Source organism: Papio anubis, chromosome 4, assembly GCF_008728515.1.
Source record: "Papio anubis isolate 15944 chromosome 4, Panubis1.0, whole genome shotgun sequence".
Lineage (NCBI taxonomy): Eukaryota > Metazoa > Chordata > Mammalia > Primates > Cercopithecidae > Papio > Papio anubis.
This window is the reverse complement of record NC_044979.1, coordinates 29,956,546-29,979,427: the sequence shown is the minus strand read 5'-3', so window position 1 is coordinate 29,979,427 and position 22,882 is coordinate 29,956,546.

The following is a 22,882-nucleotide window of genomic DNA, read 5'->3' as shown; positions in this document are numbered from 1 at the left end:
CTTACTAGAAGGCGCACTTTTTCCTACTGTTATCATTGTGAACAGTGATTGAGCACCTAGCAAAAATGACAAAGAAATGTAAGAGTCCTTGCCCTCAGGCAATTTACTTCAGGAGACAAAGTAGATGAAAATATACAGCTGATAATTCTCATGCCATATACAGATGGTCCTTGACTTACAATGGTCGACTTATGATTTTTCAACATTACAGATGGATTTATCCAGAAGTAGCCCCATCTTTAAGTCGGGAAGCATCTGGACTTTTAAAAAAGTCTGACAAGTCTGAGGGAACAAATGGTAAACACTGCGTGATTGAGGCGTACTAAGATGTATTGGGGTCAGACTTTCAGCAACTATTTCACAAAGGAAGCTGAATTTATGCAACTGTAAGATCTTGGACTTTATCCTTCATCGTGCCTCTTCCTATGCACATACACACCCACTCCCCAGAATCAGGATTTTTTTTTTTTTTTAATTTTTTAAAATTTAGGTTGGGCGCAGTGGCTCACGCCTGTAATCCTAACACTTTGGGAGGCTGAGGCGGTCAGATCACCTGAGGTCAGGAGTTCCAGACCAGCCTGGCCAACATGGCGAAACTCCATCTCTATTAAAAAATACAAAATTAGGCTGGGCGCGGTGGCTCAGGCCTGTAATCCCAGCACTTTGGGAGGCTGAGGCGGATGGATCATGAGATCAAGAGACCTCGTGACCATCACTTAACAGAGACCATCCTGGCTAACATGGTGAAACCTTGTTCCTACTAAAAACACAAAAATTAGCTGGGTGTGGTGGTGCACACCTATAATCCCAGCTACTCGGGAGGCTGAGGCAGGAGAATCACTTGAAGCCGGGAGGCGGAGGTTGCAGTGAGCCGAGATTGCACACTGCACTCCAGCCTGGTGACAGAGTGAGACTCCGTCTCAAAAAAAAAAAAAAAAAAGTCAGGCATGTTGGTGCATGCCCGTAGTCCCAGCTACTCAGGAGGCTGAGGCATGAGAATAGCTTGAACCCGGGAGGCTGAGGTTTGCAGTGAAGTGAGATCGGGTCACTGCACTCCAGCCTGGATGACAGAGTGAGATTGTCTCAACAACACCAAAAACTAGAATTAATTCGTTGATTCTATTCAGTGTCCTCTGGTACTTTGTATTCTGTCTCCTTTTTTGGTGAGGGGCCCAATAAATTAATTTTGGACTCACCATTTAAAAAAGACTACCCTAAAGCCAAAGGTTTCTGTTTGGAAATACGTAGATAAGGTAGCCATATGTGTTTAAAAAGACTCTGAAGGAGAAACTAGTCAAAACTGATCAATTACTCAACACATGAAACTTAGAACTAGCTATAGCCTAAACTTTAAAGGATTGTCAGTAAACATGTTAAACTGCGGAGAAAACCCAAATCCAAATAAAGTTACCGGGACAGTAAGAATGACATGAACAATAACTGTAACATAATTAAATGCATTACAACACAATGAACAATGTCACACGAAGGCAATGTACTGAAAAAAAAAGGGGCGACAGAGCAAGACTGTCTCAAACAAACAAAAATTCATGGAAAAATGGAATTAAAAGATAAGAAGAAAAAATAAACTATTTTTCAACATAAGATCCATCAAATTCAAGAGACATTTGTAAGCCATGATACCAGCCATTTAGTCCATCCTCTAAAGAACTTAAAGTCTTTGGAATTTAAGCATGGCAATGCAGTCTTTTTTACATTATTAATTGAAAAAAATGGGAGCCCTTTAAAGATTTTTTTTTCTTTTCTTTTTCTTTTTTTCTTTTTTTTTTTTTTTTTTTTTTTTTTTTTGAGACAGAGTCTGACTCTGTCACCCAGGCAGGCTGGAGAGCAATGGTGCGATTTTGGCTCACTGCAACCCCCACCTCCCGGGTTCAAGAGATTTTCGTGCCTCAGCCTTCCGAGTAGCTGGGATTACAGGTGTGGGCCACAATGCCCAGCTAGTTTTGTACTTTTAGTAGAGACAGGGTTTTGCCATGTTGGCCAGGCTAGTCGAGAACTCCTGACCTCAGGCAATCCACCCGCCTCAGCCTCCCAAAGTGCTAGGATTAAAGGCGTGGGCCACTGCGCCCAGCCAAGATTTTTGTTGAGATTAGGAAACAAAACCAAGTCAGAAGGAGCCAAATTAGGACTGTAAGGTGGATGCCTAATGATTTCCCATTAACACTTGAAAAATTTCCCTTGTTTGACGAGAGGAGTGAGCAAGAGCACCGTGATGGAGAAGGGCCCTCTCTGTTGAAGCTTTCTCCCAGGCATTTTTCTGCTAAAGGTTTGGCTGACTTTCTCAAAACACTCTCACAATAAGCAGATGTTATCATTCTTTGGCTCTTCAGAAAGTCAGCAACAAAAATGCCTTGTGCATCTCAATTAACTGTTGCCACGATCTTTGCTCTTGACCAGTCCACTTTTGCTGTGACCGGACCCACTTCCACCTCTTAGTAGCCATTGCTTTGATTGTGCTTTGTCTTCAGGATTGTAATGCGAAAGCTATGTTTCATCTGTTGTTACAAGTCTTCAAAGAAATACTTCAGCATCTTGAGCCCATGGTTTTAAAATTTCCATTAAAAGCTCTGCTCTTCTCTGTGACTGCTTTGGGCACAGACCTCCCAAGCTAGGGCAAGATAGGTGGAAGATACTATCCATCTCCCTTTGCCTAGTCAACAGACTTCAACTTAGGTGGGAGAAAAATAGATTTTCCACATCCCTTACCTGCCATTGGGGAACAGTTTTGGCACCCATTGAGTGGAAAGTTTGCTCAATTTTATTTTTTTTTTCAGTCAGAATTGTGTAAACTGAATCAATTGAGATATCTATGATGTTGGCTACTGTTTTTGCTATTAATCATCAGCCTCTTCAGTTGTGGCACAAACAAGATTAATTTTTTCTTTGAAAATTGATGTAGATGGTTTGCTGCTTTGGGTTTCATCTTCAACATCTTAACCCTTCTTAAAACAAGTTATCCATTTGTAAACTGCTGATTTCGCTGGGACATTGTCCCCATAAACTTTGTATAAAGCATCAGTAATTTCATCATTCTTCCACCTAAACTTCATCATATATTTAATGTTTGTTCTTGCTTCAATTTTAGCAGAATTCCTTTGCTTTGATAGGAGCGCTTTTCAAACTGATGTCTTACCCTTTTTAGTGCCTCAAACTAGATCCTGTTCAGACACATTATAAAAAGTTAGTATGAGTGTATTTTGGTGCAAAAAAAATTGAAGTCCAGGCATAGATTTTTTCATAATATGCATTTTCCATGAACTTTTTGAAGACCCCTCATATATCAAAGCAGACTAGGGCTAGATTCTGCAGTTAGGTGGGCCTTGGTCCAAATCTGGGTTACTATGTAATTACCCAAGTCATGAACTCTCTCTGAGCCACAGTTTCCCATCTTTCAAATGGGGCTAATACTGTCTATAAGGTTGTTTCGTGATTAACAATATAACACATGAAAAGTTCTTGGTACATAGTAGGCTCTTAATAAACACAAGCAACGATTATTGTAAGCTAAGTAAGCTGTAGCTAACTTGTATACTTTTGACCCCTGGCTAAATACAATACATGATTTCTATTATATAGCCATTCAACAAATGTTTATTGGGTACCTCTCATGTGCCATCTAGATGCTGGGAGTATAATGCTGAGCAAGATGGTCATTGTTTTTACTGTTATGGGCCTTTAAGTCCAGGAGGCTGGGAGACAAGCAGGCAACTAGAAGACAATGTGGGAAGGGCTCTGGCAGAGAAGGACACCCCTCCACACAGCCCAGACACCCAGGCAACACACAGACAGGGCCAGATGTTCTGAGAAAGAAATGCTTTGGGACCACTTTAAAAGCTCCTGGAGGTAGGCAGAATATAACACATAAATGAACACACATACGTAATGAGAGTACTCAAGTAGTAGCTGAGACCCGGCACTCAATACAGAACAGCTCAGCCTTATCTCCAGAGCTCGTTGGCTACAAATGAGATTTGCTAGCAAACTATTCATTAAAGCAATCATGTTGTGATGGAATAACCTGAGGGCCTCAGCATTTCATATGAAGGGATTTTACCTACAGTAATGTCTAAGCCAGTAGTTCTCTGTGGGACATTTGGCAATGTTTACAGGCATTGTTTATTGTTATGACTAAGGGGAGAAAGGGTGTATTCATGGCATCTAGTGGGTAGAGGCCAGGGATGCTGCTAAATATCCTACAATGACTCTTCACAATAAATAATTATTTGACCCCAAATATCAATAGTGCTGAGACTGAGAGGTTCTGGCCTAAAGGAACTACTAGACAAAACTAGAACTAGACCAGTGCAGTGGCTCACGCCTGTAATCCCAGTTCTTTGGGAGGCCAAGGCAAGCGAATCACATGAGGTCAGGAGTTCGAAACCAGCCTGGCCAACATGGTTAAACCCCATCTCTACTACAAATACAAAAATTAGCCAGGCATAGTGGCGCACACCTGTAATCCCAGCTACTCAGGAGGCTAAGGTGGAGGATTGCTTGAACATGGGAAGTGGAGGCAGCAGTGAGCCAAGATGGCACCACTGCACTGCAGCCTGGGTGACAGAATGAGACTCTATCTAAAAAAAAACAAAAACAAAAACAAAAAATTGGAACTAAAGCAAACTATTTAATCTTCTAAAGGCATGAGGACAATAGACTGTTTTAGTCTTTTGTACATGCAGGAGCTATGTATCCTTACTGGGTCTCAGTTTCCTAATCTGAGAAACGAGATTATTGGATTAAATAATGTAGAAAGTTCTTTCTGGCTGGAAAAAATATATACGAGTCAAATATACTTATAGGATTAGAATCCTGGCCGGGCATGGTGGCTCAAGCCTGTAATCCCAGCACTGTGTGAGGCCAAGGTGGGAGAATCACTTGAGCTCAGGAGTTCAAGACCAGCCTGGGCAACACAGCAAAACCCCATCTCTACAAAAAATACGAAAATTTGCTGGGCATGGTGGCACACCCTGTGGTCCCAGCTACTCAGGAGCCTGAGGCGGCAGGATCACTTGAGGCCAGGAGGTTGAGGCTGTAGTGAGCTGAGACTGCACCACTGCACTCCAGCCTGGGCGACAGAGTGAGACCCTGTCTGTCAAAAAAAAAAATCAATTAACATGGGCTACAAGATTGAGCGGGTGATGGTCAGGTCAGTCCAAGTGCTAGTCTGTCTACATTCCCTCACCTTCCAGACTTCCTGGAGTCAAGAGCTGAGTCCTTTTATCAAAAATGCTCCTGTATGGAGCTCCCACTATGGGCAAGGCACTGTGCTAGGTGTTAGAGGAGTGCAAAGAATGAGGGGGATGGAAAAAGCAAGGATAGCTATGAGACCAACACTAATGGTAGAAAGAAGACCAATGTCAATTGAGTAGGTATGTGTCAGACACGAGGAGAGGCACTTGGCATACTTTCCTCATTAATCCTCACTGTATTTCATTATTTGTGTCTATTTCTCAGGCAAGGAAACTGAAGCTCAGGAAGCTTAAGGAGCTTTTCCACAGTCAGACAACGATGACTGGTGGAGGCCGGGTAAGACCCCCGGCCTGTTTACTCCAACTCTTGAGTCTTTTCTAACAACTTCTACTGCCCAGGCAGTGCCAAAAGAGGGCACAAAGGGCTCTTACGGTCAAAAGGAGGGAGATAGCCCAAACCGGAGAGAAAACAAGAGAGATTTCCTGGGCAGGTAGACACACTAATCATTCTTTTAAATACCTTCTTACTAACTCTCCTCTTCCAGTGTACTGAACGTAACACATTAGCAGAGAATCTAAAACAAATCATAGCCCATTGCAGTGGACTTCCAAGGATGGTTCCAATTATTTTGTGATTCAGAGTTCAATCTGAGTAAATATCACTTGAAATAGGTGGGTTTTAGCTTGGAAATATTTTTGTTGTATGTTACACTTATTGTAACAGAATTTCTGCAGTAGACATAGCAAAATTCCTTGCTAACAATTGTTCCCCACAATCTGATTATGGGAAGACAGTGAGCTAATGTTTTAGAAACAAATATGAATGTCTCCATCTCATATAGTATAACTTAGGCCTAAGGTAGCTGTGATAACTTCTACTTGCATTTTTTTTTTAATAGAGCTTTGCTCTTGTTGCCCAGGCTGGAGTGCAATGGCACCATCTTGGCTTATCACAACCTCTGCTTCCCGGGTTCAAGTGATTCTCCTGCTTCAGCCTCGTGAGTAGCTGGAATTACAGGCATAAGCCACCACACCTGGCTAATTTTTTATTTTTAGTAGAGACAGGGTTTCTCTACGTTGGTCAGGCTGGTCTCAAACTTCCTACCTCAGGTGATCCACCTAGCTTGACCTCCCAAAGTGCTGGGATTACAAGTGTGAGCCACCACGCCTGGCCTTTTTTTTTTTTTTTTCTCTTTTCAGATATGACCTCGCTCTGTCACTGAGGCTGGATGGAGTTCAGAGGCACGATCATAGCTCACTGCAGCCTCAAACTCCTGGGCTCAACCAGTCGCCTCTGCCTCAGCCTCCTGAGTTGCTAGGACTACAGGTGTGCACCACCATGCCCAGCTAATTTTCTACTTGCACTTTTAATGCTTGAAAAGAGTATTTTGATTTGTTCAACAGATAATCTTGGGGCATGACATGTATAGTGTGCTAGACACATGAGGGCATACAAAGAAATCTGGCCAGGCAAATGAAACATTAAAAGCTAAATAACAGGCTGGGTGTGGTGGCTCACACCTGTAATTCCAACACTTTAGGAAGCCGAAGAGGGAAGATCACTTGAGGTTAGCAGTTCGAGACCAGCCTGGCCAACATAGTGAAACCCTGTCTGTACTATAAATTTAAAAAAAAAAAAAAAAAAATTAGGCATTGTGGCAGGCGCCTGTAGTCCCAGCTACTCAGGAGGCTGAGGCAGGAGAATCACTTGAACCCGGGAGGTGGAGGCTGCAGTGAGCCAAGATTGTACCATTGCACTCCAGCCTGGGTGACAGAGTGAGACGCCATCTCAAAAACAAACAAAAAGCTAAATAACTAAGTAACAATATAAAGTAATGATTCTCAGCTGGGGTCATTTTTCCCCCAGGATTTATTTGGCCGTGTCTGAAGACATTTTTGGTTGTCACAACTGGAGGGGTGCTACCGGCATCTAATGGTGCTGCTGAACATCCTACAATGCACTGGGTGACACCCTACAACAAAGAATGATCTAGCTCAAAATGCCAATAGTGCTGAGGTTGAGAAATCCTCACATAAGAATTACATGCTCATTGAGTAGTGCCAACTCTGAGTGTTATAGAAGTTGAAAGAAGAAACCCAACACTACCAACTGGAGTAGTCAGGGAAGGTTTTATAGAGGAGAAAGGATTGGACTGTGTTTGAAGAAGGGCTAGGATTTAGGAAGGGAGAGGGCCTAGAGAGAACAGTCCAAGGAGGGAATATGGGCAGAGTGCTGGAGGGGAGTGAGCTGGGAGGTTTCTGGGAGCAGTGAGCAGGCCGTCCTGGATGGAGCATTCTCTCCACTGCACAGCCTAGGGGGTGGGTCAGCAGGTGACATTATCTCCACATGACAGATGAGGAAACCAAGTCACAGAAAGCTTGAGAGAGGATCCTGTGATTGTCTCTGAGCTAGAGCTAGAGGCCAGTCCACCTGTTGCCCAGGCCCAGACCTTTTGCCAGTGTAATCTACTTCACCTGAGCTTTGAGCCCACCCTGTGCTGATATCAGCTACCAGGAGCCAAATGAAACCTTCAGGGGCATTGCCCAAACAAAGGCTTTCTTCTACCCCAAATCCAGCAGTCCTACTCTGGAACCTCAGTGTCTGTTTATTTGAAAGGACACCCTGTAGAAACTCCAGCACACAAACACACACACACACACACACACACACACACACACACTCTCAAGCAAAAAATAGAGGCAGGTAGAAAATGGAATCATGTTCCGAAGAGCACAGACACACAGTATGGAATACCAGTTAAGAAGAGAATCTGCTGGTGCAGAAGCCACAGAACAGCTTCTGGCCGGTGAGGCACAGTCACTGTGAATGGAGACGCCAGCAAGCGTGGGAGAGTTGGGGGAAGGAGAAGAGGAAGCAGATGGGTGTTCAGCATTGCCAGAGCAGGAGCAATAGGGAGAAACCTCACTGGGTGGAGTGAAGGGGTAACTGGGAACTTCCCATTCAGACATTCAGAGGAGACAGAAGAGCAAAGGCCCGTGTGCATCTGAGAAGGAGGGAGCAGTCAAGGTCCCTAGGGAACTCTTATACAACCTCAGTTCCTGAGAGTCTGTTTTGACTTCCAGGAGTCCCTCCTCTCCATTCTACATTTAGGGACCCCAAGGTAACACTTAGAGACCCCGGGGTAAAGAAAAGGGTGGAAAAGAGAATGAAGGGCAGAAGAAAAGAACAAGTGACTGGAGGTGTTTTAGGCCAGAAGAGGATAGGATTTGGGGAATGAAAGAAGTGGATTGCCAGCGGCTGTCCCGACTCCTGGCCGGACGGACATTGAGGAGCTGGGTGAAGTCAGTGGAGAAGGTGCAGCTGGGAAGAGCCATGCAGGAGGTAGAGCCCCAAACCTGGGTCTGTCTTCCCACCCCTGCCAGCCACCCATGTCAGGGGGATGGGGGTTCATGAGAGCAAGCAGGGACCCAGGCACCAGTGCTATGACTCTTCTCCCTCACCCCTCCTCATCCCAGCAGCCCCTGCCTCTAGGGCTGAAATACAGAAGTCCTCACTTATCCTCAGTTTCACTTTCTGAGGTTCAGTTACCCACGGTCAACTGAGATTCAAAAATATTAAATGGAAAATTTCAGAAAAAAAAGAAAAGTCATAAGCTTTATGTTGCAAGCCATTACTGGGCATGGTGGTTCACTCTGGTAATCCCAGCACTTTGGGAGGCTGAGGAAGGAGGACCACTCGAGTCCAGGAGTTCGACACCAGCCTGGGCAACATAGTGAGACATTATCTCTAAAAAGAAAATTTAATTTAATTTTTAAAAATTAAATTGTATGCCATTCTGAGTAGTAGGATGAAATCTCATGCCATCCCACTGCACCTGCCAGGGAGGTGTAATTATCCCTTTGCTCAGCGTATCCACGCTATTGCTATCTGCTTTAGTCACTTAGAAGCCGTCCCGGATATTAGATGGAAATAACACAGTATATGTAGGGTTCAATACTATCTGAGGTTTCAGGCATCCACTGGAGGTCTTGCAATGTATGCTCTGAGGATAAGGAGGACCACTGTAATCCGAAAGCCTGGCTGTGTTTCATCCAGCTATGCATGCTTTTCAATCTCCAGTGAGGATGAAGTTGAGGTCATAAAGAGCCAGTGCAGTGGTGGAGGTGTCTGATCCAGGAAACATCTAGGCCGAGACCATGGCAATTCCTCCCACCCATGCCCACAGCTGCTTCTGCACTGGATCCCCACCAAGACTGCACTGGGTCCCCACCAAGAATGCACTGGATCCCCACCAAGACGCCCTTTCCCTCACCCCCAGGGAAACAGGGGGCACCAAGAGTGTGTCTTTAAGGATAGTGTGCTCACCCTCCCTCGCTTTCATTTTCAACCATTTCCTAGCCTGGCCTCATAAGAAAAATGTAAGCAATGTGCAGACTGCACATTTCTCTTGCCTGAGAGGCCCTGACATTATCAGAACCACAACAAACCCTGGCTTTCACCCCAGCCCACTCCTGCCTCCAGCCCAGGGCTTGAAAGCAGAGGGATGCAGGGTGCTGGTGCTCATGCGTGGCACCAGGGCAGGCCCCCATCCTGGTCCCTGAATTGCCTGGCCTGGAGGTGCTGCTGTGGGTGATTTTCAGTCTGAAGGGTGCAAATGGGTCAGAAGTTGTTCTGGTCCATGTTCAGGAGGGCAATTGGGCCCCAAGTTCAAAAAGAGCCCCACCCTCCCTCCCTGTAGCCTAAGTCCCTGCCTCTTGGCAGGTCATAGGGTGCAAGCAGGCTGCTGTGTTTTAGAACAGAGGGCAGGGGCCAGGGAGGTGGACCGGGGCTTCCTTCTCAATGTGGGAGGGAGGGAGGAGAAGGGTAGGGTCTCAGCCACATGGCAGGTAGTCACAGGCCTACCTCACTCCCCCAAGCCTCCCTCTATCCCCAGTAATAGCCTGCCACTTGCCTGATCCATCCAAGGGCACATCTGGAAGTGACACCTCCCCACCCTACTTCCAGGCCTTGAGACCTTATTGGTTCCCACAGCTGTTCTATCTCCCTCCTGCCTGACCTACTCACTCCCAGGAGCCAATGCCTGGAGAGGAATTCCCTGTGCTCCTGTTTCCACCCCTCAGTCCTCAGGGTGGCTGTGAGTGTGAGTGGGTGCCCAGGGTTTCCTGCCTGGACACCTGGGTCTCTTGGCTGATCCCCAGGCCCTCCCGCCCTAGGCCTCCAGCCCCATCTAATTAATTACCTGCAGCCAGGAGCTGTATCCACAGCACTGCCTTCCCCCATCCCCCGCCCCACTCATGTGCCTCTGCAGCTCAGCCCAGAGCCACCTGTGAAGCGGGGAGGGCAGGCAACACCTCTACCCCCTTGAAGGTACAGAGGTGGGCCTGATGACCCCAGGCCATGTGAGATCTCGCTGGGAGCACAAGAAGCACTCTTCACTGCTCTTTGTCACCCTTCCATTACAAGTCCCATGTGGTTTTTCACTTTATCCCACATCAGGGCTGTGGAACCCTTGACATAATCCTGCCCTACCTTCCAAGCAGGGCTGAAAGTGTGTGTGTGTGTGTGTGTGTGTGGTGTATGTGTGTGTATGTGTGTGTGGTGTGTGGGGTGTGTGTGTGAGAGAGACAGGTAGAATGGATGCCCTAGGGCTTCCTCTCCCTGCATACACTGAAAAAAGAGAAAAGGACTTCATATCTACAGTCTTTTTTGTTTTCGTTTTTGTTTTATTTTGAGACAGAATCTCCATCTATTGCCCAGGCTGGCATGCAATGGCACGAACACAGCTCACTGCAGCCTCAACCTCCTGGGCTCAAGTGATCCTCCTACCTCAGTCTCACAAGTAGCTGGGGCTACAGGGACACACCACCATTCCCAGCAATTTAAAAAACTTTTTTTTTTTTTTGTAGAGACACAGTCCCACTATGTTGCCCAGGCTGGTCTTGAACTCCTGGGGTCAAGCAATCTGCCTACCTTGGCCTCCCAAAGTGCTGGGATTACAGGCGTGAGCCACTGCACCTGGCCTGTAGTCTTGACATGCTGTGAGATACTGTCCTGTTTAATTTCCAGCCAACAATATCAAAAAGAATTCTCCTCAGGCTGAGAGCAGATTTAGGAAGATGTTTAGAAAGCTTCTGTCACCACTGACCTGCAACAGAGCAGGTGTGTGTGGCCCCTAGCATCCTGAGCCAGCAGGGGAGGGTCTGGGTTGGGATATGTGTGACAAGCCCACTGCATGCATAGCTACTATGCCACTGTGTCCCTAAGTGCTGGCATGGGAGCCAGGCCTGGCACCTATCCTGGCATTGGCGGTTGGGAGGAAGGAGGCCTCATGAGCAGATGGAGGATTCTGCAGCAGCTCTCTCTGCAGGGCCCCTCTGCACAAGTGTGTCAGCTTCCCCTGCCCTGGCCCTGACCCTGTCACATCTCGGCCTCAGTTTCCTAGTGATTTATACCTCTTTTCCCGAAGATTGTCATTGCAGTAGAATATATTAAATGCTAGGTGAGGTAATCAGTGAAGTAAGTTACCTAAAAGTGCTTTGAAACATGTCAACAACTGCACAAACACAAGTCATTCTTTTTTTTTTTTTTTTTTTTTTTTTTGAGACACAGTCTTGCTCTGTCAGTCTTGCTCTGTCACTCAGGCTGGAGTGCAATGGCACGATCTCGGCTCACTGCAACTCTGCCTCCCGGGTTCATACGATTCTCCTGCCTTAGCCTCCTGAGTAGCTGGGATTACAGGCGCCCCCCACCAGGCCCAGCTAATTTTTGTATTTTTAGGGGAGACAGGGTTTCACCATGTTGGCCAGGCTGGTCTCGAACTCCTGACCTCATGATCCACCTGCGTCAGCCTCCCAAAGTGCTGGGATTTTAGGTACTGCAACCAGCCAAGTCATAATGTTTAGTGTTTTCATCATCAAGGAGTACTACAGAGGTCCTTGCCAGATTGGGAGGGATGTGAGAGTTTACCTATTCCAACTCTTTCATTTTACAAGTCAGAAACGTGAGGCTCAGTGAAGTGAAGTGGTTTTCCAAGGCCACACAGAGCAACTAAGCCAGCACTGGAATCCTGGGACATAGCGAGCCATTCACTATGTATCCACAATGAACACTGTGTTATACAATTTACCACATTACATCCACCCCAAACTATGATCCTATGGAATAGGAATATTAATTTTACAGCTGAGGAAATTGGCCAAGAAAGGTTTTTTATTTTTGCATTTATTTAATTTAATTTTTTTTTTTTTTAGACGGAGTCTGGCTCTGTCACCCAGGCTGTGTCACATACAGCTGGGTGTGGTGGCTCACCCCTATAATGCAGTGGCATATGCATATGCAATGCAACGGCATAATACTAGCTCACTGCAACCTCTGCCTCCCAGGTTCAAGTGATTCTCCTGACTTTGCCTCCCAAGTAGCTGGGATTACAGGTGTATGCCACCATGCCTGGCTAATTTTTTGTATTTTTTGTAGAGATGGAGTTTCACCCATGTTGGTCAGGCTGGTCTCGAACTCCTGACCTCAAGTGATCCACCTGCCTCAGCCTCCCAAAATGCTGGGATTACAGGCATAAGCCACTGTGCTTGGTCTGTTTTTTGTTTGTTTGAGACAAAAGTCTCTCTGTGTCACCCAGGCTGGAGTACAGTGGTGTGATCTTGGCTCATTGCAACCTCCATCTCGCAGGTTCAAGTGATTCTCATGCCTCAGCCTCCCAAGTAGCTAGGACTACAGGTACACACCACTATGCCCAGCTAATTTTTGTATTTTTAGTAGAGATGGGGTTTCGCCATGTTGGCCAGGCCAATCTCAAACTCCTGACCTCAAATGATGGTCTTGGCCTCCCAAAGTGCTGAGATTACAGCCACTATGCCCAGCCGGTTTTTAAAAATTCACATACAGGCCGGGCGCGGTGGCTCAAGCTTGTAATCCCAGCACTTTGGGAGGCCGAGACAGGTGGATCACGAGGTCAGGAGATCGAGACCATCCTGGCTAACACGGTGAAACCCCGTCTCTACTAAGAAATACAAAAAAAACTAGCCGGGCGAGGTGGCGGGCGCCTGTAGTCCCAGCTACTCGGGAGGCTCAGGCCGGAGAATGGTGTGAACCCGGGAGGCGGAGCTTGCAGTGAGCTGAGATCCGGCCACTGCACTCCAGCCTGGGCGACAGAGCGAGACTCCGTCTCAAAAAAAAAAAAAAAATTCACATACAGCTGGGCGTGGTGGCTCACCCCTATAATCCCAGCACTTTGGGAGGCTGAAGGTGGGAGGGTCACTTGAGCCCAGGAGGTCAAGACCAGCCTGGGTAATGTGGGGAGGCTCCATCTCAATAATAATAATAATAAAATACACTTACAAAAACTGAGCTATAATTCACATACCATAAAATTCACCATTTAAAGTGTACAATTCAGTGGATTTTAGTTTATTCACTATCACCACCATCTAATTCCAGAACATTCTCATCACCAAAAAAAGAAACCCTATACCTAATTAACAGTCACTCCCTATTCTTCCCTTCCCCCATCCCCTGGCAACCAGTAATCTACTTTCTGTCTCTATGGATTTGTCTATTCTGGACTTTTCATATAAATGGAATCCAACAATATGTGGCCTTTTATATCTGGCTTTTAATTCCCTTAAAATTTTTTATTTACAAACAGTAAAATTCACTTTTTGGTGGTTCTGAGTTTTGACGATATAAAGTTGTGTAACCACCGACACAAGCAAGACATGAAACAGTTCCCATTACTTTACACTCCTCCTTTGTCATCAACTGTTCTGCCATCCTTCCCCCAACCCAATACCCCTAATCCTTGGCACCCCGAGCTCCTATAATTTGTTCTTTTCCAGATTGTCCTATAAATGGAATCATACAATATGGAGCTCTTTGTGCCTGACTGCTTTCACTTAGCATAATGCACTTGCAGTTCACCCATACGGTTTTCTCTATCCACAGTGCCTTCCTTTTGATTGCTGAGTGGTGGTTCATTACATGGACGTACCACAGGCTGTTTATCCACTTGCCAGTTCAAGGACACTTGGGGTGTTTTCAGTTTTGGGCAATTATAAATAAAACCACCAAGACATTCACATACAGGTTTTCATGTCAATGAAGTTTTCACTTCTCTTGGTTAAATCAGAGTAGAATTGATAGGGCATATGCTATGTTGTATCTTTAATTTTATAAGGAAGTGCTAAATTGTTTTTGCAAATTAGCCATACTATTTTGCATCCCCAGTTCCAGTTCTCTGTGCCCTTCTCAGCATTTGGTATGGTCAGTTTTTTTTTTTCTTTTCACCATTCTGATAGATGTGGTTATAAAATTTGCTTAAAATCATACATATATAGCCAGTGGTAGAGCTGCTATTTAATTTTAAATTTTTATCTCCAAAATCCATTCTCTTTCTTTCTTTCTTTCTTTCTTTCTTTTTTGAGACGAAGTTTCACTCTTGTTGCCTAGACCGGAGTGCGATGGCGCCATCTCGGCTCACTGCAACCTCTGCCTCCCAGGTTGAAGTGATTCTCCTGCCTCAGCCTCCTGAGTAGCTGGGATTACAGGCACCTACCACCACACCCAGCTAATTTTCGTATTTTTAGTAGAGATGGGGTTTCACCATGTTGGCCAGTCTGGTCTGGAACTCCTGACCTCAAGTGATCTACCCACCTCGGCCTCCCAAAGTGCTGGGATTACAGGCATGAGCCACTGAGCTCGGCCAATCCATTCTCTTTCTACCATACCTACTGCTCCTTAAATGATTCATTTACTCCACCTTAACTCAGAGCACAGTGCCAGGTAGCTAGTAAATCCACTCTACCAGTTGGATAGCCTAGGTTATGTTGCAGTAAGAACAGCAAAAACCTAACTCTCACTGGCATAAATAACAAAAATTTATTTCTCATTTACTCTGCATGTCCATTGTGGGTCAGATGGGGCTACTCTAAAACCCAGGCTGATGGAGCAATCACTATCTGGAACCGTGCCTTTAGCTGTGGCAGAGGGGACGAGAGCTCTGAAGGTCTCACAAAGTCAATAAAATGCTCCCGGCCAGCAGTAATACCATCACTTCCACTTAATCCCATTGGCCACAACTACTGTAGTCCATGGCCACACCCAGTCACAAGTGACCAGGGAATACAATCACATGGACCAAGGAATACAATCCTATCAAATGGCCAGAAGGCAGAGAGGAGGAAAAATTTGGTGAACAGCTTTAATTTGTACCATGTGTATTACTAATTGCTGTTGATGATTTAGAAGATGCAGGGCAACACTAAGTGAAAAGGGTGCTTATAAAGGGTTGCATTATTATTATTATTATTATTATTATTATTATTTTGAGACAGAGTCTTGCTCTGTCACCCAGGCTGGAGTGCAGTGGCACAATCTCGGCTCACTGCAACCTCCACCTCCCAGGTTCAAGTGATTCTTCTGCCTCAGCCTCCCGAGTCGCTGGGACTACAGGCACCTGCCACCATGCCCAGCTAATTTTTGTCTTTTTAGTAGAGACGGGGTTTCACCATATTGGCCAGGCTGGTCTTGGAACTCCTGACCTTGTGATCCACCCGCCTCAGTCTCCCAAAGTGCTGGGATTACAGGCCTGAGCCACAGTGCCCAACCATAAAGAGTTGCATTATTACAAAGATTAATCCCATCCAGGATCTTCAACAACCTCTTCACAGGTGCCACAGAAAGCCTTGGTTGAATGCAGAGGCCCAGCAACTACACAGGCCCATCAGCTGTCCTTTCTTCTAGATTCAGGAAGAGCCCACATGGTTTATAAACATAGTTCCCATTAAGTCCAGCAACAAACAGGCTGGAAATCCAACTCTAATGCCCCTTACTCCATTCCTTGGATTCATATTCTAATTCCAGCCATGCCCTAATTCCACTTCTGAGAGTAGGTGGCAGATACCCCCCGGACCTCAGGTTCATCATGCTGTAGGACAGATCATGTGGGATGGAGCAGGGAGCTGTGGGAAAAGATATTCCTCCATAGTCCCGCCTGAGGCTTTGGAGTAGACCCCAGAGAGTCCCTTGGCGAAAGTTATTGGGACTAGCTGAGTGATGTGGTGAATGTCCATGAGCTTGGCAGACAGAAGCCTGGCTGAAACCCTTAGTTCCTTCCATATTAGCTATGTGACCATGGACAGGCATTCTGGGTTGTTTCTTCCTCTGGAAAATGAGGATGATAGTGACTTCTGTTAACATGCTATGAGGAACAGCAGTTTATTAATATTAAGTAAACACCTGGCACATAGCAGTTGCTTCATAAAGCTATTATTACTATGATAGTTGAAGCCAAACAGCCACCCTGAGCATTTTCATACACATTCTGCAAAGATGAGCTCTGGCAGCCTGCGACTTGCTTTCACTTGACCTCGGGCTGTGTTCAGAGTGAAAGGATGAAGTATTATTGTTAATTCACTAAAACTAGTATTTTATCTCCTAACTATTGGAATGATTTCATTGTTATTGTTTTCATTACATGTGCACACCTAACTTGCATGGATGAAATATAAACCTAGTATGAATACAGATGTCATAATCAAAGTAAAAATGGTGCTTAAAAAGAAGAAATCTAGAGAAATTTTTTTTGCTAAACTCTCTTACCAAAGAACCTTAAGCAAATTAAAACTTAGCTTTAGGCTAGGCGCAGTGGCTCACGCCTGTAATCACAGCACTTTGGGAGGCCGAGGCGGGCGGATCAACTGAGGTCACGAGTTCTAGACCAGCCTGACCAATATGGCGAAACCCTGTCTCTACTAAAAAAAAAATACAAAAATTAGGCTGGGCGCGGTGGCTCACGCCTGTAATCCCAGCACTTTGGGAGGCCGAGGCAGGCGGATCACGAGGTCAGGAGATCCAGACCATCCTGGCTAACACAGTGAAACCTCGTCTCTACTAAAAAATACAATTAGCCGGGCATGGTGGCGGGTGCCTGTAGTCCCAGCTACTCGGGAGGCTGAGCCAGGAGAATGGCGTGAACCCGGGAGGCGGAGCTTGCAGTGAGCCGAGATCAGGCCACTGCACTCCAGCCTGGGCGACAGAGCGAGACTCCCTCTAAAACAAAAAACAAAAAACAAAAAAACATTAGCCGGGTGTGGTGACAGGCGCGGCTGTAATCCCAGCTACTCAGGAGGCTGGGGCAGGAGAATCGCTTGAACCCGGGAGGCGGAGGTTGCAGTGAGCCGAGATTGTGCCATTGCACTCCAGCCTGGGCGACAGAGCAAGACTCCATCTCAAAAAAAAAAAGCTTTAATTTTTTTAGTTTTTACAACACGGCCCAAATTTTAATCTTGAGTTTGTAATTACTTTGTGTACCATGATACAGTGGCTAATAAAAATAAGTTAAATCTGTAAACAGTCATGTAAACTTTTTCAAAGCAAATTGGCTTGGATGGCTGCACTTGAATCCATGTCGGGGGTGCTGAGACAAGACTGCCCCCTTCTGGGACTCTCCAGTACTGCAGTGACTCCTTGCTCAGGCAGGCTCTTTGCCTTCATTCACTGGAATGGGGCACTGGCAGAACCGTGCCACCCCTTTCTGTCTTCACGGCTGTGGGTCTCTCCATGGCGCTCAGACTGCTAGAGGACAATGGTCTTCAAGTGTCTTGGGTTTTCAGAAGCCTTTGTGGATCTCTGTTTGAGGAAAGAGGCAGCATCTACTCCTCAACATTGCCTTACATTGGTATAGTGCTAACCATTTTAAAGAACAGTTTCACCTGGGCTTGGTGGCGCACGCCTGTAATCTCAGCACTTTGGGAGGTCAAAACAGGCAGATCATGAGGTCAGGAGTTCGAGACCAGCCTGGCTACCACGGTGAAACCCCGTCTCTACTAAAAATATAAAAATTAACCTGACTTGGTGGCGGGTGTCTGTAATCCCAGCTACTCAGGAGGCTGAGGCAGAAGAATTGCTTGAACTCGGGAGGTGGAGGTTGCAGTGAGCTGAGATCGGGCCACTGCACTCCAGCCTGGGCGGACAGAGCAAGAATCCGTCTCGGCAGGGGGAAACAGTTTTACACTAATTTCACATGTCATCATAATCCTGTGACTTAAGACGAGACACAAATGATTATCCTCCTTGTACATGGAAGAATAAAGGTTAAGAGACAGTAAGTGGCTTGCCCAAGAGTGCACAGCCAGTAAATGGGAAAGAAGTTCTAGAACCCAGGCCTTTGGATATGGGGTTTGCATTCTTTCTGCCTAACCATAATAAAAATATTACTTTTATTTTCGCAATATCCTATTTACTTTGTGGTAGGTCAGTGATTCTCAACCTTGCTGCACACTAAAATCTCCTGGGGTTCTTAACTAACTCTGCTATCTGGGCCTCTCCTCAACTAATTACATTGAATCCGTGGGTGGAGTTCCAGACATCTGTGGGTTTATTAGCTCCTCCAGATGTTTCTAATGTACAGCACCAAGTGCCATGTGTGGGGGCTTTATAAAAACCTTCTCATTTAAACCTCCTCACAAATCCCATCAGCTAGGTATACCAGCCACGTGCTGATAGGATAGGTAAATTGCCCAACTGACCTTAGCCCCTAATACCACAATTCCCAAACTGTTCACTAAGGCGTTCCAAGTCTCCACAATGGATTCACAGAGATTCCACATGATATCTGAAAAATATCAGGGAAAGTCCAGGTGTGGGGGCTCACGCCTGTAATCCCAGCACTTTGGGAGGCCAAAGCGGGTGGATCACTTGAGGTCAGGAGTTCGAGACCAGCCTGGCCAACATGGTGAAACCCTGTCTCTACTAAAAATACAGAAAAGAAATTAGCCAGGTATGGTGGCAGGTGCCTGTAATCCCAGCTACTCGGGAGGGTGAAGCAGGAGAATCGCTTGAACCTGGGAGGCGGAGGTTGCAGTGAGCCGAGATGGGGCACCAAGGGAACTATTGTGCTAGCTTATGGTAGTTCACCATTTCTACAGTAGATGGTGCTACATTCCTCCTAATGACATAATATCTTTGCAAACTGGATTTTTCAGCCTGAAAATTGGCATGGAATAGGGTATCAGTGTGGTGGTGGTCAATCTGATTCCAACATTGGGGAAGTAGTACAGTACCCAATAGGCATAGCTATCCCATTAGTAAGTAACTGGTAATTTAAGCAAGACACAATTTTTTTTTCTAATTATGTGCATTATCTTTTTTTTTTTTTTTTTTTTTTTGAGACGGAGTCTTGCTCTGTCGCCCAGGCTGGAGTGCAGTGGCCAGATCTCGGCTCACTGCAAGCTCCGCCTCCCGGGTTCACACCATTCTCCTGCCTCAGCCTCCCAAGTAGCTGGGACTACAGGCGCCCGCCACCTCGCCCGGCTAGTTTTTTGTATTTTTTAGTAGAGACGGGGTTTCACCGAGTTAGCCAGGATGGTCTCGATCTCCTGACTTCGTGATCCGCCCGTTTCGGCCTCCCAAAGTGCTGGGATTACAGGCTTGAGCCACCGCGCCCGGCCTTATGTGCATTATCTTTTTAAATAGCCAAGGACATAAATACTTATTCAGTTGTTTGGACATAAATACTTATTCAGTTGTTTGGACCTAACAATTTACTGGAAGGTAAATTTGTGGCATTTTTTTTTTAAAGGCACTGACACACAAAGGGCACCTTCCTAATGCCAAGGCCACATGACAAAGGGGCAGAAGTAGGATTTGATCAGTCTGACCCGAGCCCGAATGTTTAACCATTTCTTTGAACTGGGCTTAATCAGTGATTTTCTTCTGTGTCCTGTCCTGGATGCCAAACCCTCAGCATTGAGTTAGGGGTCAATCAGGAAATGACAGAGCAGACATAAATTAAACACTACTGTCAGGACCACAAGTGGTCCTTTGGCAAATTACATAACATCCCCGAATCTCAGTTTCTTCATCTGTAAAACTGGGATGGCAAAATTACACTACAGGGTTGTTGTGAAGATTAAACAAGCTAAAAATCATCAAGTGTCTGATTTAGAACAGGTACTCTGTTAAGAGTTTATTCTCTCCCTTTCTCCCCTCCTCACTTCCATGACAGACCTGAAGACGTGAGGGGACACAAGTGTGCATGTAGGTGTGAAACACACACACACATGCAACCACCAGACTGCCTATATGCCGTCCTCAGCCTCAAGCACACTGTTAATACAGATAGACTTACATGCATACATACATATATACATACAATCACAACACCTTGTCTGATTAAATAAGGGGTGAGCTACTGTACCCAGCTGGCTTTCATCTTCAGATATTATTTCTTTGGGCTTGAAGGCTTTTATAAAATACACCTCTTTCTACAAGAGGTAAATCTTATGTCTCACTCACCAGATGGTTGAACTCTAGGTCAGCTACTGAGGAGGAAATAGAAGAAGCAGTGTCCCTAACACATTCATCCCATAAATATCTAGTGAGCATCCACTATGTGTTAGGCACAGGGGCATGGGCATGAACGAGACCCAGTCACTGCCCTCAAGGCTTTTAATCTAATGAAGGACCAACGCTAGGAAACAGGTGATTACAAATCCCATGTAATATATGCTAATCCAGGAAGGAATTATGGGAGCACAGAGGAGGGACACTGAACTAAGACTCAGAGCATTGGCAAAGTGTCAAGTACCATGTGTCTAGACCAAAACTTAAAGGATGAGGAGGAGTTAGGACCACGAAGGAGGTGCAACCATTCCAAGTAGAGAAAACAGAACAGCACAGGAAAAAAAGTCCAGGGATGAAGCAGCATGGTGTGTGGGACTTGGGTACACCTCGACACAAGTAGGGGGCATGGTTAGGACCACTTTTTTTTTGAGACAGAGTCTTGCTCTGTCACAGGCTAGAGTACAGTGGCGTGATCTCGGCTCACTGCAACCTCTGCCTCTTGGGTTCGAATGATTGTCCTGCCTCAGCCTCCCAAGTAGCTGGGATTACCGGCATCCGCCACCACACCCAACTAATTTTTGTATTTTTAGGAGAGATGGGGTTTCACCATGTTGGCCAGGCTGGTCTCGAACTCCTGACCTCAAGTGATCCACCTGTCTCAGCCTCAGAAAGTGGTTGGGATTATAGGCGTGAGCCACAGCACCTGGCCAGGACCACTTTTTTTAAGTCCAAAATTTAGCCAAAAGTTTTCACTTAAAAACTATTTACTGAGCTTTGGAGCCCTTTGGAGCCCTTTGGAGCCCACAGATTGTGCAAGACAGGAGGTTGGGGTGGATGGGGCTAGAAATCCATTCTCAACATGCTTGTCATCTAATGTCCACATGGTGGCATGACATCCAGGTATGATGGCCCAGACCAGGACTGATGCCCACCCCGTCCCCACCTTGAGTGACCTAATATAAAACACCAACCTCAACACCATCTTTACAAGTTATTATAAGCAAAATTCATCAGAATAGAAACTCCACTTGTCCCAAAGAGACACTGCTTCCAATAAGCCTTTCAGCTCACCATTCAGTCCTTGACCTGCTTGTGACCAGAGCAAGACTTATTCCTTTCCCAGCTTTTGGGAAGACTCAGTCACTTTGGCCTGCCCTGCTTAGCCCAGGTTGCTGATCTCATGGGTGAGGGTGGAGACCTACCTGGAGAGGCACCTTTCACCTATTTCCCTGTTGCACCTATAGGTCCCTACAGGGTACAGGAAGGCATCTGCATATGGCAGTCAGACTGCACAAAGACTCCTCTCAGGCCCCGGGGGAACTGAACTGGGCTCTACCATCCTAAGGGGGTTTACAATTCTGTCCAGTGTTGGGGGTACTTGGCGCTCCTCCTCAGGGAGCCCTGGGTCCCACCAGCAGCAGCCACAGGTCGTGATGTGGCCACCTTCAGGAAGAGGGAGTGGTTGCCTCCCTGAGTTCTGGGACCACCCCTTTTGGAGGCCCCTCCACTCGGAGAACAATCTACAAGACCCCAGAGGCACCCACAGACCCTCCAGCTAGGACCTGAGGGTAGCTTCTGAGATGACCGGGAGACTGTTCCTGGCTATGGGACGGGGCATACTTGGTAGCCCCAAATCACAATCCCTGGCAAAGGAGCCCACCCACCCCCGCTCCCGCCCCCACCCCACAAGCAGGGATTCTAGTTCCTGTGTCCACCCAGCCTCTCCCTGCCTCGATGTCTCAGTTGCAGGGTAAAGGTGAGGACAGACCCCTCCTTCCCGTTATGGGCGGCCCAGGGTGGTTTCCGGCTGAGTCAGCCCCACGGGGAGAGCACTGCTCTGGCCAGTGGTAGAACTGGCCCGCTCACTTCCTCCCCGAGTTGGGAGGTCTGGCTACCCTGGAGGCTGCCCTAAACTGCTGCTCAACCCTTGCAGGTCAAGGTGCCTGCTAAGATCTTCCCCTCCTCCTGGGACAAACAGTATTATCCCAGCATTTGCGTTACTTCCCTGGCTCTAGACTTTACTAGTAAAGCAATTACTTACTGCTAAGAGGAAGGACTTTTCCCCATGAGGGCTCTCTTCCACTCTCAAGAGGCAGGGGGCAAGGGTATATACACACACAGGAGGCGTAACAATGAGAGGGAGTGTGAGAAATAGTTAAAAGCACAGATTCTAGCATCCTAACTTGGACTTGTCCTGATTCTACCATTTTGGGGGGCTCTGTTATTCTAGGTGAGTTCTTTTTCTCAGAGGCCAGTTTCCTCATTTGTAAAATGGCTAATAACTATGATGGAACTTTTTTTAGGATTACTGCAAAAATTAAATGAGACAAAACATGGAACGCTCTTAGATGGTGCC